Raw genomic sequence first — 20,168 nt, forward strand, 5'->3', positions numbered from 1 at the left:
ATGTATACATTAAATCTTACATGACCTTTGCCTTGGACACTTATGCCTTAATATAGCCCGAGGACACAACATTTTAAATGTAGCTTAGTTAGATTTTCCATTGCACTATTGTTCTGTTTAAAAGTAAATCAATAACATATGTGAATTACTCCCAATGTCTAAAACCATAGACTGCTGAGTGGGGCCTGAAGATTGGCTTTGAAACCTTTAGACCATAAATAGTGAAACATATTGACTGCGTCCCATTCCCACTAACACTTAGCCAGTCTTGATGGAGGCTGTGGTATGGAATGATGAGCTGAACAGTTCATCATGTATTGTCATTTGATATACTTTGTCCATTTTAGGGATTTTTGAGTTGTGTTCCGAATCAAAAACAAGTTTTTATTTACTGCTGAGCAACTAAAATTCAAACTTTGGAATGTTGGTTTTCAATAACTTTTTTTTAATTAGAAGCAGAGGGGAAAAACACGAATCTACGATTTTCAGCAAAGTTTAATTTCCCTGAAGACACTTGTAGGAGACAGTTATAAAATAAGAAAAACAATGGAAGGGATTTTTCTGAGATTTGAGAACAGTGGAGAACATCAGTTTTCCAGGAAACCTGGGGTGGATATTTAATATATTTTGATACTTACCCGGGGCTTCCTCCAGCCCCCTAAGCACTGCTGAATCCCTCAACGTCCTCCTGAGTGCCTCCGTTCTCCTGCTAGTGGTCCCGGTAATCTGCCTCAGTCACGCAGTCAGTCTCTTCTGCGCATGCGCGGCCCCGACTGGTGCGGCTGAGCCAGTTACTGGGACCGCTAGCAGGAGAAAAGAAGCACTTGGGAGGACGGCGAGGGATTCAGCGGTGCTTATGGGGCTGGAGGAAGCCCAGGGTAAGTATCAAATCTTTCTTTATTGATGTCTCAGGGTTACGTTAAGAAAATCGTTTACTTAAGTGGCAAAAGTTTGCATCCCTCTCCTTAGTCATATCAGCATATGCTGAAGGTTGCTGGAAACTTAGTGAGAAGTTTATGTTATTGGAGTTGCAGCCAGGCACCCAAAACAAAAACAAACCTTTAATAACTCCAGAACAGTCTTTATTTAATTAAAAACTGTATCTGTGGGTATGTGAGACGACCCAAGTGGTGGTTGCAACTTTTATCATGTAATAACAAAAAATTGCTTTAAAGAGGAACTGTAGTGAAAATAACATAATGAATACATTTGCTTATTTTTTACAATATTCATTTATAGATTATTTTGTCAGTGTTCGTCCATTGTAAAATATTTCCTCTCCTTGATTCACATTTTGAAATTTATCACTAGTGGTGACATCTTTAGTTCTGGCAGGCGATGCGTACGGAATGTTTGTTTACTGAGAGTTCTATGCACAGAGGGAGATATTGCTTACTTGGCAGCTGGAAAATGCTGTTACTTCCCACAATGCAACTAGGTCCACAAACAGCAAGGTCCTGACATCACACTGTGGGAGGGGTTTAACCACAATATCAGCCATACAGACCCCCTGATGATTTATTTGAGTAAATGGGGTATCAGCTGCTGATTGGAATGAAGTTCAATCCCTGGTTAAAGCTCCTCCTGTGAGGGTTTTTTTTTTTTGCCCAAAAATACTTATCTTCATAGAGGGTAGCCTTTGGATCCTCCTTACTTCTGGATCTAGTAGAAAGAGTCAAGCCTATTTGGCTCCATGCTAGTGTGCAGGTGCAAGGGTCTTTGAAGGGTCCCAGTGCTGGAACAGCGAGATGATGGTGTATGGGGGAAGCCTCTGGATTATCTGGAAGCTTCCCTCCATCTAGGTAAGTACCCCTTTAGGGTACTTTTTGGATACAGGTAAACTTTATAAGCACCTCTCATGGGCCTGCCTATAAGACTCCAACCAGTAGTGCAAAGTAGATGCATACCTTTCTGTAGCTTGTGCTACATTTTTTTCATTTAAGAATTTTCAATTTTAAAATCGTAGCTGCCATCTTGGCTATGTTATAACTTCCGGGTCACCCCTGTCTTCTCTGTTAGAGAAGTGCATCACTGCATGAAGCAGGAAGAGGAAGTGACACGCATGGCCATTGCAAGAGGCTCCTACAGAGGGGTCATAGCACGACTTTGTTGGAAGTCTTAAAGGCTTAACCACTTCCCGACCGCCGTATGTACAATTGGCGGCCGGGAAGTGCACCCCGCAAGGACCGCCGTATTGACAATTGGCGGCGGTCCTTGTAGGGGCATGGGCGGAGCGATCGCGTCATCAGTGACGCGATCCTCCGCCTCCGCCTGGCGCCGCTCACCCGCCGCAACATCCCGCCGGCCATACGGAAGCGCCGGCGGGATGTTAACCCCGCGATCGCCGCATACAAAGTGTATAATACACTTTGTAATGTTTACAAAGTGTATTATACAGGCTGCCTCCTGCCCTGGTGGTCCCAGTGTCCGAGGGACCACCAGGGCAGGCTGCAGCCACCCTAGTCTGCACCAAGCACACTGATTTCCCCCCCCCCCCCCTGCCCCAGATCGCCCACAGCACCCATCAGACCCCCCCCCTGCCCACCCCCCAGACCCCTGTTTGCACCCAATCACCCCCCTAATCACCCATCAATCACTCCCTGTCACTATCTGTCAACGCTATTTTTTTTTTTATCCCCCACCCTGCTCCCTGCCCCCTCCTGATCACCCCCCACCCCTCAGATTCTCTCCAGACCCCCCCCCCCCCCAGACCACCCCCCCTGTTTACTGTATGCATCTATCCCCCTGATCACCTGTCAATCACCTGTCAATCACCTGTCAATCACCTGTCAATCACCCATCAATCACCCGTCAATCACCCCCTGTCACTGCCACCCATCAGCCAGCCCCTAACCTGCCCCTTGCGGGCAATCTGATCACCCCCCCACACCAATAGATCGCCCGCAGATCCGACATCAGATCACCTCCCAAATCCATTGTTTACATCTATTCTCTCCTCTAAACACACACTAATTACCCATCAATCACCCATCAATCACCCCCTATCACCACCTGTCACTTTTACCTATCAGATCAGACCCTAATCTGCCCCTTGCGGGCACCCAATCACCCGCCCACACGCTCAGATTGCCCTCTGACCCCCCCTTATCAATTCACCAGTGCATTAATTACATCTGTTCTTCCCTGTAATAACCCACTGATCACCTGTCAATCACCTGCCAATCACCTATCACCCATCAATCACCCCCTGTCACCCCCTGTCACTGCCACCCATCAATCAGCCCCTAACCTGCCCCTTGCGGGCAATCTGATCACCCACCCACACCATTAGATCGCCCGCAAACCCGCCGTCAGATTACCTCCCAAATGTATTGTTTACATCTGTTATCTTCTCTAAACACCCACTAATTACCCATCAATCACCCATCAATCACCCCCTATCACCACCTGTCACTGTTACCTATCAGATCAGACCCTAATCTGCCCCTTGCGGGCACCCAATCACCCGCCCACACGCTCAGATTGCCCTCAGACCCCCCCCCTTATCAATTCGCCAGTGCATTAATTACATCTGTCCTTCCCTGTAATAACCCACTGATCACCTGTCAATCACCTGCCAATCACCTATCACCCATCAATCACCCCGTCACTGCCACCCAACAATCAGCCCCTAACCTGCCCCTTGCGGGCAATCTGATCACCCACCCACACCAATAGATCGCCCGCAGATCCGACATCAGATCACCACCCAAGCGCAGCGTTTACATCTATTCTCTCCTCTAAACACCCACTAATTACCCATCAATCACCCCCTATCACCACCTGTCACTGTTACCCATCAGATCAGACCCTAATCTGCCCCTTGCGGGCACCCAATCGCCCGCCTACACGCTCAGATTGCCCTCAGACCCCCCCTTATCAATTCGCCAGTGCAATATTTACATCTGTTCTCCCCTGTAATAACCCACTGATTACCTGTCAATCACCTATCAATCACCCATCAATCACCCCCTGTCACTGCCACCCATCAATCACCCCCTGTCACTTCCACCCATCAATCACCCGTGTCACTGCCACCCATCAATCAGCCCCTAACCTGCCCCTTGCGGGCAAACTGATCACCCACCCACACCAATAGATCGCCCGCAGATCCGACATCAGATCACCACCCAAGCACAGTGTTTCCATCTATTCTCTACCCTAAACACCCACTAATTACCCATCAATCACCCCCTGTCACTGCTACCTATCAGATTAGACTCCTATCTGCCCCTAGGGCACTCAATCACCCGCCCACACCCTCAGAATGCCCTCAGACCCCAGCCCTGATCACCTCGCCAGTGCATTGCTTGCATCTATTCCCCCCTCTAATCACACCTTGAGACACCCATCAATCACCTCCTGTCACCCCCTAGCACACCTACCCATCAGATCAGGCCCCAATTTGCCCCGTGTGGGCTCCTGATCACTCGGCCAATCCCTCAGATCCCCCTCAGACCCCCTTCCGATCACCTCCCCAGTGCATTGATTGCATCTATTTTCCCCTCTAACCACCCCCTGAGACACCCATCAATCACCTCCTGTCACCCCCCTAGCACTCCTATCCATCAGATCAGGCCCAATACAACCTGTCATCTAAAAGGCCACCCTGCTTATGACCGGTTCCACAAAATTCGCCCCCTCATAGACCACCTGTCATCAAAATTTGCAGATGCTTATACCCCTGAACAGTCATTTTGAGACATTTGGTTTCCAGACTACTCACGGTTTTGGGCCTGTAAAATGCCAGGGCGGTATAGGAACCCCACAAGTGACCCCATTTTAGAAAAAAAGACACCCCAAGGTATTCTGTTAGGTGTATGACGAGTTCATAGAAGATTTTATTTTTTGTCAAAAGTTAGCGGAAATTAATTTTTATTGGTTTTTTTTCACAAAGTGTCATTTTTCACTAACTTGTGACAAAAAATAAAATCTTCTATGAACTCGCCATACACCTAACGGAATACCTTGGGGTGTCTTCTTTCTAAAATGGGGTCACTTGTGGGGTTCCTATACTGCCCTGGCATTTTAGAGGCCCTAAACCGCGAGGAGTAGTCTAGAAAACAAATGCTTCAAAATGACCTGTGAATAGGACGTTGGGCCCCTTAGCGCACCTAGGCTGCAAAAAATTGTCACACATGTGGTACCGCTGTACTCAGGAAAAGTAGTATAATGTGTTTTGGGGTGTATTTTTACACATACCCATGCTGGATGGGAGAAATTTCTATGTAAATGGACAATTGTGTGTAAAAAAATCAAACAATTGTCATTTACAGAGATATTTCTCCCACTTAGCATGGGTATGTGTAAAAATACACCCCAAAACGCATTATACTACTTCTCCTGAGTACGGCGGTACCACATGTGTGACACTTTTTTACACCCTAAGTACGCTAAGGGGCCCAAAGTCCAATGAGTACCTTTAGGATTTCACAGGTCATTTTGCGACATTTGGTTTCAAGACTACTCCTCACGGTTTAGGGCCCCTAAAATGCCAGGGCAGTATAGGAACCCCACAAATGACCCCATTCTAGAAAGAAGACACCCAAAGGTATTCCGTACGGAGTATGGTGAGTTCATAGAAGATTTTATTTTTTGTCACAAGTTAGCGGAAAATGACACTTTGTGAAAAAAAACTATTAAAATCAATTTCCGCTAACTTGTGACAAAAAAATAAAAACTTCTATGAACTCACCATACTCCTAACGGAATACCTTGGGGTGTCTTGTTTCTAAAATGGGGTCATTAGTGGGGTTCCTATACTGCCCTGGCATTTTAGGGGCCCTAAACCGTGAGGAGTAGTCTTGAAACAAAAATGACCTGTGAAATCCTAAAGGTACTCATTGGACTTTGGGCCCCTTAGTGCAGTTAGGGTGCAAAAAAGTGCCACACATGTGGTATCGCCGTACTCGGGAGAAGTAGTATAATGTGTTTTGGGGTGTATTTTTACACATACCCATGCTAGGTGGGAGAAATACCTCTGTAAATGACAATCTTTTGATTTTTTTACACACAATTGTCCATTTACAGAGGTATTTCTCCCACCCAGCATGGGTATGTGTAAAAATACACCCCAAAACACATTGTACTACTTCTCCCGAGTACGGCGATACCACATGTGTGGCACTTTTTTGCACCCTAACTGCGCTAAAGGGCCCAAAGTCCAATGAGTACCTTTAGAATTTCACAGGTCATTTTGAGAAATTTCGTTTCAAGACTACTCCTCACGGTTTAGGGCCCCTAAAATGCCAGGGCAGTATAGGAACCCCACAAATGACCCCATTTTAGAAAGAAGACACCCCAAGGTATTCCGTTAGGAGTATGGTGAGTTCATAGAAGATTTTATTTTTTGTCAAAAGTTAGCGGAAAATGACACTTTGTGAAAAAACACAATTAAAATCAATTTCCGCTAACTTTTGACAAAAAAATAAAATCTTCTATGAACTCACTATACTCCTAACGGAATACCTTGGGGTGTCTTCTTTCTAAAATGGGGTCATTTGTGGGGTTCCTATACTGCCCTGGCATTTTAGGGGCCCTAAACCGTGAGGAGTAGTCTTGAAACGAAATTTCTCAAAATGACCTGTGAAATTCTAAAGGTACTCATTGGACTTTGGGCCCTTTAGCGCAGTTAGGGTGCAAAAAAGTGCCACACATGTGGTATCGCCGTACTCAGGAGAAGTAGTATAATGTGTTTTGTGGTGTATTTTTACACATACCCATGCTGAGTGGGAGAAAGATCTCTGTAAATGGACAATTGTGTGTAAAAAAAATTAACAAATTGTCATTTACAGAGATATTTCTCCCACCCAGCATGGGTATGTGTAAAAATACACCCCAAAACACATTATACTACTTCTCCTGAGTACGGCAATACCACATGTGTGGCACTTTTTTGCACCCTAACTGCGCTAAGGGGTCCAAAGTCCAATGAGCACCTTCAGGCTTTACAGGGGTGCTTACAATTTAGCACCCCCCAAAATGTCAGGACAGTAAACACACCCCACAAATGACCCCATTTTGGAAAGTAGACACTTCAAGGTATTCAGAGAGGAGCATGGTGAGTCCGTGGCAGATTTCATTTTTTTTTGTCGCAAGTTAGAAGAAATGGAAACTTTTTTTTTTTTTTTTCACAAAGTGTCATTTTCCGCTTACTTGTGACAAAAAATAATATCTTCTATGAACTCACTATGCCTCTCAGTGAATACTTTGGGATGTCTTCTTTCCAAAATGGGGTCATTTGGGGGGTATTTATACTATCCTGGAATTCTAGCCCCTCATGAAACATGACAGGGGGTCAGAAAAGTCAGAGATGCTTGAAAATGGGAAAATTCACTTTTTGCACCATAGTTTGTAAACGCTATAACTTTTACCCAAACCAATAAATATACACTGAATGGGTTTTTTTTTATCAAAAACATGTTTGTCCACATTTTTCGCGCTGCATGTATACAGAAATTTTACTTTATTTGAAAACTGTCAGCACAGAAAGTTAAAAAAATCATTTTTTTGCCAAAATTCATGTCTTTTTTGCTGAATATAATAAAAAGTAAAAATCGCAGCAGCAATCAAATAGCACTAAAAGAAAGCTTTATTAGTGACAAGAAAAGGAGCCAAAATTCATTTAGGTGGTAGGTTGTATGACTGAGCAATAAACCGTGAAAGCTGCAGTGGTCTGAATGGAAAAAAAGTGGCCGGTCCTTAAGGGGTAGAAAGCCCTAGGTCCTCAAGGTCCTCAAGTGGTTAAAGGCATGCCCATGAGAGGTGCTTGGAATCCCTTTAAAAAATCCAGACCGAGTGGGTTGGTTCGCTTATGTTCCTCAGTTTTCTCTTCATCTTTAATAAATTGACCTCACTGAAATGAAAGCAAAAACAGTGCAGTAAGCTGCGGTGCCACATGCACATATCACCGGACAGCATCACAAATTACTGCCTGGCAAATTGAATTTAAAATAAAGTATGACCCTAAAGTGTAATGAAGTGCTTTATGACTAAGCACCACTCTCTACATACTGGGGCTGACTGAGCTACAATGCCAAGTACCTGCAGCTTAAAAAGTTTTTTATCGTGATGATAGATTCAGATCTGTGGAAAGCAGAAACAAAATAAGTAGCTCCTCCCCTTAAATAATTCCACAGTCATAAGCAGAGGGGGCATGACTTCAAAACAAAGGGGCAACATTGTTCCCTTTTGCTTTTAGAGCTTCGCCTTTACCACGTTGGGACAGGAGTTCTTTGGGAAAGATCCTATGCCTAGTGGAGTGCTTACTCATAGGAATGATCACCTTGAATTTAGAGCAATCAGATAATATGTGTGGAGTTCACAGATCTCATACATATTGGCCCACTGAAGGTGATGAAAAACACAAGCACTGGCTGGATGGTACAGATGGATGGAGTGGTGAATGGTTGGTGGACAGCCACCATGTCTCAACAAAGCTGCAACATCATCAAGGAGGTGGCAGAGTCATGTTTGCTATTGCCTAAGTAATGCAAGCATTGCTAGGGTTACACACGCTAGAAAGTGCATTACCCTAGAAACACTCATGTTACTAAGGTAATCCTAGTCACACTAATTGGGAAACTCGTGCTATGCTGACAGTGGTAGTAATGATAAAATTGCTGTGCACAAAGAACATTTAGGAGAAATTGTAATTTAATAGGGTCCTTAATTTGTTTTTCAGTTTTATCTAAATAAAGACCCAGCTTGTAAAAAAGTACTAAAATTAAGGTGAGATAGTCAACCCCAGTGTCACGTACCTGGTATGCGTGAATCCTCTGGGTGGCTGGATGGGCGCCCAAAGGCGACTACTGAGTGTGACTGGATAATCCGATGTAAAGTACAGGTACAACAGATAGTAGACGTAGTCAGTGATAAGCCAGGAGTCCGTTAACAGGAAATCAGTCCGAAACAGGTGAGGTACAGGAACGCAAGTCAAATGGGTAGTCAAAGGATTGCCAAGGATCAAAGCCAGGAAATCAGTTCATAAGGGAAAGTCTCTTAGGACACAGGAACACAGGGAACAGGGACTCAGAAAACCTGATGCTCAGGCAACCAGCCTGAGTCCTGGAAGTGCTTATAAAACATAATGCAAGAAGTGAGCTCACCTGCTCACATGCAAACAAGGATGCATAGCAGATTCCAGCCACTAGATGGAGGGGGAACGTCTAAAGGTCCTGGAAGGGAAAACAATAGTCAAAGTCCTGAGCTGGTGGGTTGCCATAGGCAACCACTTGCTGAGGCGTGACACCCAGTATGTACAAGCAGTATAATCTGTTATGCTGTATTTGTACTGATAGTAGGCAGGCTTCAATGTTTGGTGTTTCCTGTTGTTTTCTTTCTTTTTTTTTTATTTGGTTTTAAACTGTCCTGCTTCTTCTATGGTTGTAACTGCCTCTCTTCAATCAGCACGAAGAATGGGCATACAGAATCTAGTGTTGCCTAATTTATGTAGTGTAAAAAAATTATGCTTTAAAAAAAAAAAAAAAAAAGAACTAAAATCAGTAAGCAACCACACTGAATAACTGTTCCAAGCCTCATCTAAAGCTATTTTAAACACACTTAGGTATACATTTGCTATCACTTATCTTTAAATAAGCCTTTCCAATTCAATACGCAAATCACCTATGTATTGTATAGCCAGCTCACGCACTGTAGTTCCACCCCGCAATGCGCATGAATCGGCATAATGCATAATTACATGGCGCAACATAATGGCGATGGGGATCACAGTTACGGACTTAGTCTGACCCTTTATCAGAGGGAGCTGACTTCGGCTAGACTAGATCCAGCGGCGCAGACATTGAGGGGATCAAATTGTTGAACTATAGATGAAACTTTGATTTAAATGGGCTGATGCCATGTCAAATTATATCTAACAACGGCTCCTCCAGCGGCAGCCGTTATGCTCCGTGTCGGACCATGTCTGACATCAGGAACTGGGGAGGACAATCCACTATCAGACAGTGGATTGGAAAGGGTTAAAGATATAATTTGAGAAAGACAAAATTATATTTATAGATTGTAAACACTGGATGTAAGCAGAGTATGTGGTAAAGTTGTTCGTTGTTCAAATGGATATCTGTCGGTGAACACCTATAGACCCGATGTACATTGATCTTGCACTGGTTGTGTACTTCATATACCAAGGGTGTTGTGGCAGATTATAATTTAATCAAAGACCAGAGCTTGCCACCTGTGGATTGTTTTGAAGTCTCAGCATGCCCTGCCAGCCATAGACTGGTTTGCTGAAAATGTATACACGGGTTTCACGAATACAGTGGGGATTAAGACTGTACAGATCCTGCCAAAATACAACACACTGTGTGATTTAAAGAACATATGTGTTTTAGAAACAATTTAAAGCTGAAGTAAGTCCAACATACAACAGTAGCAATGCTTAGAGACTTACATTTTAGAAGAATACAATTTTGAAGATCAATGTGTTAGCACATTTAAATAATATTAACATGTGTTTCTGAGGCTCACAATACATTGTAGTTTAATGTACTATTTATTCTTTTCATTATAGCGATGTAAAACATTCTGTAGACCAGCAAACTATACACAGATCAGGAAGTAATTGTATTGAAAAATCAAATTGGTATTCTTTGAAAATCACACAGTCTACTGTTTTTTCACTCAGACCGTTTTGTTTTTGCTGTCCACCAAGTCACCATAAAAGTTACCTTTTTCCCACCCCACCCTTTAGGATAAGGGCCCACTAGAAATCGCTAACCGCAATCAAAATTACTTAAACACTTTTGTAGCAATTTTGTAGCAAATTTTGAAGTGTGTTTAAATCTACAGCTCACAATTTGTATAGCGATTGATATTTCCATTACCACAAGGCTATTGGCACAGCAAGTGGTTTGGGGTAATAAAAGCATTGCAAAATCACTTTGTACAGCAATTGAAAAGTGTTTTTTCAGTGAACCTATACTTTGTATTGAAGCGCAAATACCCCAAAAATGCTGCAGGTACCGTAATTCTGATTTAGGAAAATCACTATGCCTACTGTGGGATCACCTCCATTTACTTTCATTAACCTTGCCGTTTTGGAATCACCGGTGATTTCCAGACGCTACTGAAAGCGCTCCTGTGGGCTCCAAGCCTTAGTTCACAAGAGAAGGTTCTGTCATCAGTCACTGCCTCCAACTGCAGGGGTTAACAGCATACTGTGCAGACTGAAAGGTCTAAAGACTGAAACTCTGACAAGATTGCATTGTGCAGCTCAGACAGTCTGCAGGGCAGGTTAGTGATGGGTTGCTGACCAACTACTTTTAAAGCAAGTTATTTGACATCAACCAGTCAAGGACCAATAAAAACAAGCTGTGCCTCTAAATGTCTACAGAGGACTAGGAAAGCACTTCAGACTGAGGTTGCCCTTTAAGGTAGACAGATCTTGTTGTTAATAATGTGCTGCTAGGGCCTTACCTGCATTTAATCAGCCACAGCTACAGCATGTCAGTAAGTAAAGTAATGAGTTGGCAACGTTGTATAAATGCAGAAATAACTATAAAATATCACCAGCAGTTGGGTTCAGTCTGACTTCGCCAGAATATTTATTGCCTTAACTTTCTTGTATAGTTCAGAATTGACGAACCGCTATTGAATGCCCCAGCTCTTGAAATTCTCTATTTATACCAATGTTTTCAGCATAAAAAAATATTCTCCTCATTATTTAGTGCAGACATTTTGTAGCACATATAAAAAATGTAAACCAAAAAAAATGTATAAGGTTGTATGGGGAAAACGTGTGTGTAGCATTTCTGGGATACAGGAGAGGCACATGAATATAATGGGGACTATATATGTATTCCTCTGTCAAGCAGTGGTAATTGCCACAAACATAATGGAGAAAATAATCCACATCTGTCACATAGAAATATGGTACAATGTAGGCCTTTTATTCTGTATTTAGTGTAATGGTGCTGGCTACATAGAAATAGATTGGCAACACCGCTCTACTTATCCGCGAGTGTTCATATGTGCCAATGCATCTGGATGATTTTCCACCATTACCCATTAATCTTTCTTAAATGTAGGATAATGCAACAAGTTGATGTAAAAGAAAGCTTTATTAGCTCTGAAATTTTTACTCCAGAAGCATAATGTACTCTATAAAATATACATATCATGTTGAATGTATTAAGAGGCTAGAATTCATCATAAGGCCAAAAAGTAATGAAAGTTTCATGTAACAATTCCAATAAACCTATAATACTATTAAATAATTCAATGGTTTTAAGGCATATGTGCTTCATTGGCTAAAGATGACCACATGTTCACTCTTTTGTTATTACAAAATAATTTCTTATCAAGTTTTATATTAAAAAGTACCACCTCTGCTTTATACCCACAGCAAAGTAAACAATGTGTAAATGTTACTCTTTTTCAGCCAGTCCAAAATATATTACCAAGACTCACTCTACTTATAAGAGAAGGTTGACACTGTGTCGGGCAAGGAATTTTTGCTGAAAGCGTGTCGGGCATGCCGCTCAGGGGGTTTCCCTAGCTACAGGAGCCCCACAGTATAAGTTAGATAGGTGCAGGGGCTCCTGTACAATGTAGCCAGTATTAGGAACGTACAGCATAGTTCCCCCCACCCCCCGATCCCCCCCTAACACCCCCCGATGCAGCCGATGCCCACTAGATACATACCCAGCCTCGTTCCAGCGAGAGCCCCAGCTGGTCTGCACAGCTCCGCATATCTTCTGGTATGCGGAGGATGTGTGCTGAAGTCATGTGACGTGTTTTACAAGGCGTTTTGCGTGTGTTTTAATGCATTTGTGGTTCGCATATGCAAAATGCATATGCATTTTTTATGCATTTTGTATGTGTTTTTCATGCGTTTTTCTTTTGCGTTTTATGCAAATCACTAGGAAGACCACAGGAAGAGGAAATACATCATAAAACAATTTTTTTTTCCAAAAATGCATGGAAAACGGATACCATTGCATTTCCATTGACTTTCATTATGTGCATTTTTTGCTGCGTTTTTGAAGATTATGCAACAAAACCAGCGTTTTTGAAAACGCACGCATCAAAAACACATGATTTCCTGCGGCCTATAGACTCCCATTAGCGGCAAAAACGCAGCTGTTTCCGCAACACTAGCGTTTCTGCTATGTGTGCACCTAGCCTTACAAATAGGATATGACAATTGATCTCCTGGAAGATTTTAGTTATTTTTTATGTTTAGAAAAAAATCTCTCAATGGTGGCTTTAGTTAATGCATAATTCCCAGCACTATAAACATTACTTTTAGTTGAAGAATGTATAACTTTATGTAGGTCTGTAGGTAAGCACTGAAAAGTGATGGGTGGGGCTGCAAGGATTTTGGATTGCAAACAGGCACTTCTCTTATATAATAGAGACACTTTGGACCCATATGAATGACATTATGACTTCAGTACTCTTCCTTCAGTCAGTTCCAAACTGTCAGGAATATTGAGGTGTCTGCTGCGTCAGTTAGCAGATATGAGTGTGGCAATTACTGCGAGCTTGGGATCTGATGCTGTCTACCTACCACTAACTAAGCAAATAGGCAGGAGGTCTCCTATTGCAGGGAAATATAACAACTGACTACCAAAAAAATCCAGCATAGGAAATTTCTTTACCCAAATCTGGGCTAGCTGCAGAAAACAAAGGACACCTTTTTAGACATTTCACAGTAACATTTATTCAATTGTAAATTATTAGTTTGGGTTACAGTAACTAAAGTACTTTGTACAAGGCCTGAGCTGTTGGTTCAGATCTGTAGAAAACTCCTCCCACAACAGCTCGCTGACATGGCTGTACATGGGTGCACAATGTACTTTAAGGCCCATACACACGAGGCACGGATGTCTCCAGTTGCATGGAGACAAGAGACTGTTGAGAGTATCCGGCAACGACAGTTCTCAGCACTGACACTTATCTACACGCGGCGATTAAAGGTGCGCGACACAACGGAAATTGTCTCTCAGATACAGTAGTCGCTTGCTGAACATCCCATACACACGCAGAGACAAAACTGGACTAAATGCTGTGCGCAGCTTCCAACTCACAGACACCCGTGTACAGCCGACACAGACATAAATAAATACATATATACTCGTGCTGTATATGCAGCATCATACAACTGACTGCACATAATTAAGCTATGTAAGTATATAAGTATATATATATATATATATATATAGAGAGAGAGAGAGAGAGAGAGAGAGAGAGAGAGAGAGAGAGAGAGAGAGAAAGAAATGTGCACATCACCATACAAGTACATTACGCCTGCATAGTGTGCAGTTCCATTCATCTGTCAGTGATTCCAGCAAGTAGGAAACCTTGGGCAGAGCAGCGCTCAGGAAGTGGCGTTGAACTGTCGCAAGCGACACAAGTGTACGCAAGAGACCAGCGTATACACGTTCATACCACCAGTAGACTAGCGACAGTTCCTGCGACAAAGGTAGCTGGCGATTGACCAGTTCAATCGCCCGGCGACAACCTGGACTAGTGACGGTTTGTGGTGCGCGCCTTGTACACATGTACGAACTGTCGCTGCAACACGCGCGCGCCCTGTGTTGCTTCAGACAGTTGTGCCTCGTGTGTATGGGCCTTTACAGTTGCAGACCTCAGTTCACTTAGGGTAGTTTGGTAAAATAATTTAGGTCAGTTAAACACAGCCTTCGGTATTTTACACTTTTTTTTCCAAATTCACTAAGAATTCCCATATGCAGTAGAAGTTTGGTAATTTACCAAAGAAACATGCTTCAATTAACTAAGTCCTGCTCGGTAAGTCTCACTTACCAGCTGTGGAGCAGGTCAGGCAGGAAGCCGTGAGTCTGTGTGCACGAGACAGGGTTTTTCTGTCCAGTGCATCCACAGCATCCCTTTAAATTTGCTGCAGCCACCAGAGGGAGCTCTTCTATATACCAGTAAACAGATATTCACATCTAAAGGGATACAGAAAAGCTTTTTAAAAATATCTTCTTCCCCTCCTCTGCATTCTGATGTACCGCCCTCCAGAGTATCAGACCAAATGGGGTGAGAAGCAGTGCTGTTTGGCTCTCACTACTGGCTAATTGGGTACCCCTATTGACTGTATGCTTTATCTGTCAGTTATCTGTCAGTATGTTACCACATGAAGATTGTGAGTTATTGGCTGGTCAGAGCTGGAGGTAAATACCGAACACTTTTTGCTTGATTTACTGAATGATTTAACTGTTATGAATTGCAATTTCTTTATATTTGTTTAGGTAATTACCACACAAGTTGATAATTTACCTCACTAGTTGGTAGTTTTTATGATTATGGTGCTATAGGACTCCGTGATATGGAATACGCAGCTTTTTTGTGACCTTGTTTAAAGAGACACTGAAGTGTCTAAAAAAAAATCTTTTTATGTAATAAATGTGTTCAACCTACCGTATATACTCGCATATAAGCCGGCCCGCATATAAGCCGACCCCCCACTTTTACCTAAAAAAAAGTAAAAAATGATTGACCCCCATATAAGCCGGGGGTAGGAAATGCTGGCCGCCTTATTCCCCTAGTGTGTCCCAGTATAGCTAGTATAGTGCCCAGTATCGCTAGTATAGTGCCCCAGTATCGTTAGTATAGTGCCCCAGTATCGCTAGGTAGTGCTCAGTATAGCTAGTATAATGCCCGGTATCGCTAGTATAGTGCCCCAGTATCGTTAGTATAGTGCCCCAGTATCGCTAGGTAGTGCCCAGTATAGCTAGTATAGTGCCCAGTATAGCTAGTATAGTGCCCAGTATAGCTAGTATAGTGCCCCAGTATGGCTAGTATAGTGCCCAGTATCGCTAGTATAGTGCCCAGTATCGCTAGTATAGTGCCCAGTATCGCTAGTATAGTGCCCCGGTATCGCTAGTATAGTGCCCCGGTATCGCTAGTATAGTGCCCCAGTATCGCTAGTATAGTGCCCCAGTATAGCTAGTATAGTGCCCCCGCCTCCCCTCTCCCCCGCGGCCACCGCTGCTTTTACCTTAGCCGGCGCCGCTTCTTCTATTCCCCTCCTCTCCGGCTCCGTAGGACAGCAGCACTCTTCACGGCGGCTGCTGTGATCAGACAGGAAAAAGCGGCGTCGGGTAAGGTAATTGCAGTGGTAGCGGCGGCCACGGGGGGTGGGGGGGGCTTGGGGGGTCTTGGACCACCACCACCAGACTTGCATACAAGCCGACCCCCCAACTTTTGACCCATTTTTTGGGGGTCAAAAATTCGGCTTGTATGCGAGTATATACGGTAATAGCCCTAACTAAACCGCCGCATCCCCGCCGCTGAAAACTATCTAAATCCCCCCTAACTCCCCCACCCTCTCCCCTGCAAAATCCACGACTTTCTTGGTCGGCTCATAGCCCTGCCTCACACGGAAGCGCTGCCCGGATTGCCCCCCCCCCCAGAGAGTTGGGGGGGATTTAGTTAGATTAGAGTGGCGGGAATGTGGCGCTTTAGTTAGGGCTATTAAGTTAAACACTTTTATTAAATAAAAATAAGCTTTTTTTTGAGACTTCAGAGTCTCTTTAAGGTTTACAATTAGCATTTGTGCTGCTACCTCAGCCCAGTTGCTGTTGGTAACAATTAAAATACTTATTAAATCATTGAAATAGTAACCATGATTTGATTTGATTTATTTATACGATTCCTGCCCAGTACACACAAATCGTGCCTTTATCCCAGCACCTGCAAGTCAATGTTTTTATACAGCAATTTCATTGGAAAGTCTTTTTATAGTTTGTTTCTAAGGCTTCTTTACGAACTGCGGAAAATCTGGGATGCATTATCTATTTCATGCACTAACTTATTATTCTGCCTTGGAAATAACAAGGAGCAGACTTTGTGCTGGAAAAGAATGATTTGATCCATTTCTGCTGGTTTGAAGATGGTGCTTTTGAAACTTCCAATTGTGAAAGCATTACAATGTGACATTAAAATGCAATAGGTGATTGAAATATTCTTTCACATTAGTATAATCACTTTCATGAAACTCTGTTGTTGTTTTTTTCCCTTAAAGTGAACCCAACATAAGTAATGAATCTGTGTTACATACAGCTTTACTGCTAGTCATTAATCATACACACATTATAATATCTTTATCACAGCAGAATTGTCTCACTTAAAGGGAAGCTGAAGTGAATTTTAAAGCAGCAGGGACAGCCATACTATCCCAGGAAAAAAAAACCACATACTGGTATATAAGTAGATAAATACTTGTTCTACTTACATAACATACAGAATGTATTGCACTGTCCATGTTTCGATTTCAGTGAATTAAATATAGTAGATAAAGAGAAAACTGTTCCAGGCATTTTCTGTCTTTACAGCATTGACTGAAGTCAATCCTGATGTAATTTCCTCCCTTACTCTTTTTTTTTTTTACCTGAAATAAATGTGTCTGCTGTAACGAATCTTATCTCAGTCAGCCTGGCTCTATTCTGGTGCATTGCTGGGGAGAGGAAAGCTTGTTATCTGCCCTCCCACATTCCTGCTCCTTACTGATTGATTGAGGGCAATTCAGTGTGATAGGAGGCTGAGAAGGGAAATACACATCAACGCTCTGCAGAAGCTGCTGAAATATGATCTATGCTGTGCTCTCATGTGTTTACAAAGCAAGCTAGATATGACAGTGCAGTTTTTAGTACAGAGCTCAGTGGGGAGGCAGTCTGGCAATGCATAAACCATGATCATATTGGAATGCTTGCAATGCAGACAAGTAGTTCAGAAGGCTACATAGGGAATGCTGAAGGCAAAGAAGTATTTTCCACTGGGGACAGCACATGAATGACGGGATGGACCAAGGACCAGGAAGGCTCTATGGTATCCAAAGCCTCCCCTCTACATAGATATGTATAAACCTGTATTTCAATTTTCACTTCAGATTTGCTGTAAAAGGTGCTGAAACTTATAGCATGCTCCACTGTTGATAGCACAGTTACATGAGTTCAGTGGTTTCAAAGCTAGCACTTTTGAAAATCTTGTGACTCTCTCTGTTCTGTCATTGGGGTATAGTACGGGCATATGTGAATTCTGAAACTCTGAGGTTTTAAAAGTAGCATATAATGGTTGGAACCTGCAGCAATAACTTAAGACAGGAAGCCAAGTAGGTACCCATGGCTGCTAGTACTGTCCCTGCAAATGCCTGGAAGTAGGATGAGGAGCTCTCAAAACCCCTTTGATGCCCCACCCCTTCAGGAGCCACAAGGGCTCAGGGGGGGCCGATTTCTAATAAAACTGATGAGCAGGGCATCAGACAAAGTTAAAAGTTGACTAAACCTGATTTCAGGTATACATTAAAGTGGAATTACAGTCAAAATTTCCACTCTGCTTAAGTAGAGTTTTCACCCTATTATAAATATATCCTATCCCTGTGTCCCTGCGTCATCCTGTCCCTGATCCGTGTGTTGCACTACTGCGCACTTGCAGGATGCACAGCTGTTGGGACAGGAGGACGGGGCCAGGGAGCTGGGTGGATGGGTGCGTGCGGCGGACAGGTGCGCAGCGTATGGGTGTGTGCGTGTGGTGGACAGCACCGCGCATGCGCACTGGCTGGCGGCGGCGTGAAAAGACCTAGAGCCCATTTTTAAAATGGCTTAGGTTGACTAATATATATATAATATTGTGAGGAAAAAATCATGTAGATATCTGCTGCGGACCATATACTGCTCTTTGGAGAGAGGCGGAGGGGAAAAGAAAGGGAATAAGGTACAGTAGGAAATTACACTAGCAACTAGACATGTTTTTCCATCAAGCTTGAAAAAAGCTGGCAGACATTGGGGACACTTGTATATACTCTAAAAAAAGACCCCAAACTATAAACCAACATTAGATGCAAGCACTTATTTTCACCATCTCCTAAGGTCTTATCATGTGACTGTGCAACACTCAGCTCTCCCTGCTGTGCAGAATATTATTCTTTGACCTATGGACAGCAACAGAAAAGGCTGGCTACAAAATAAGCAAAGGGGGGATTTTATTTGGATGACTGATGTGATCGCTGTACTGATCATAAGCAGAGCACTGGTGTTTTTGACTAGATTACTGTCTGATAGAACAGGATATGAGGCATACATGTCTCTTCCCAACACGAGCTGTGCTGTGATCTGCATGGGAGGGGGACTTTTTTTATTTTGACACAGTTGACAATTCTTTGGGATAAAGGCAGGCAAGACAACTATATGGGCACTAAGTGTTTCAGAGGCAGTTCTATAACTTTAATTTCTTCTGGACAGAGGTCATTGAAATCTACACACTTTTTACTGTCTGTTATTCCTGCCAGGGTGTAGATTTTAATCACTTTTGTCGCACAGTTCCGTCGCTCCCACCACTCTCGTCACTTCAGCACCACTGCAGTTTGCTTGCTCAGCAGTCTGCTATGGATTTAATTGGCTCCTGACCCTGTGATCACTGTGAGCCAATCACAGTGATCACAGCTGAATTCCAACCAAAAAAGGCTCTGGGCCACAGCCTCCCAGTACTCAATGGGGTAAACATGCTTATTACACCTCTCCCTGCTGTGGCATAAAGGCAAGTAGTTTCTCTCAGAAGATCCCATGATGAGCCTTGAGCTCTGAATGAGGAATTTGATCAGGTGGACATAGACATACAGCTGGCTAAGCAATCATTACAACAACTGTTTTGCAGTTGGTACATTTTTAAGGATAGAAATTGTGAGAAGTCTATATATTACAAATGCTAACACCAGTATGATGAATCTTCATAGAGAGGTAGATCAGGTCTGGTATGAGAAATGAGCGCCGGCTTCATCTGCTCTCCTCTCCACTGGAACCCCATGTTCGTTTTGTAGTACCGTATGCACTGTTATGTTACCAGCTAGGGAAATATTGCTGCTCTGTGACCTAAAGAAAGAAAAGAAAAAAGGAATGAAAACAAAATCCAGCTACGGTTCTATGAGGATCTCTACAGTATAAATAATTACATAAATAATTTTACAAAGCAAAACCCAAAAAAGAGAGCAGAAAAAGTACTAACTACACTCTGGGTAAATACATGATTGAATTAAGTCTACTAATAATAAGTCATGCTGTAATCACAGAGCATAGAATAATATGGGATAATCAGGCACTCAGAAGGCATGAATTCATTATATCATACCATAAATTGCTTTCTTTTGAATAATGTTTGTTACCCACACAGAAAGCAGTGTGTCAGCA

At 43.0% G+C, this 20,168-nt stretch overlaps 1 long non-coding RNA gene across 2 annotated transcripts in view; it reads right to left on the bottom strand.

Annotated features, from left to right (window-relative positions):
* Nucleotides 1–7,618: 7,618 nt before the first annotated feature.
* The window catches only part of LOC137518745 (uncharacterized), an 86,761-nt gene continuing 74,211 nt past the window's right edge, over nucleotides 7,619–20,168 (bottom strand). The window contains exons 5-6 of one of the 2 annotated variants that reach the window (XR_011020887.1): nucleotides 19,695–19,853; nucleotides 7,619–7,855 (exon numbers count right to left, since the gene is read on the bottom strand). This is a non-coding gene — a long non-coding RNA (uncharacterized lncRNA). Of the gene's footprint in view, nucleotides 7,856–16,598; nucleotides 19,854–20,168 lie in introns of those variants that run through there. The other variant, XR_011020886.1, reaches the window with a different exon arrangement.

This window comes from Hyperolius riggenbachi, chromosome 5 (assembly GCF_040937935.1).
Source record: "Hyperolius riggenbachi isolate aHypRig1 chromosome 5, aHypRig1.pri, whole genome shotgun sequence".
In the NCBI taxonomy this organism is placed as follows: Eukaryota; Metazoa; Chordata; class Amphibia; order Anura; family Hyperoliidae; genus Hyperolius; species Hyperolius riggenbachi.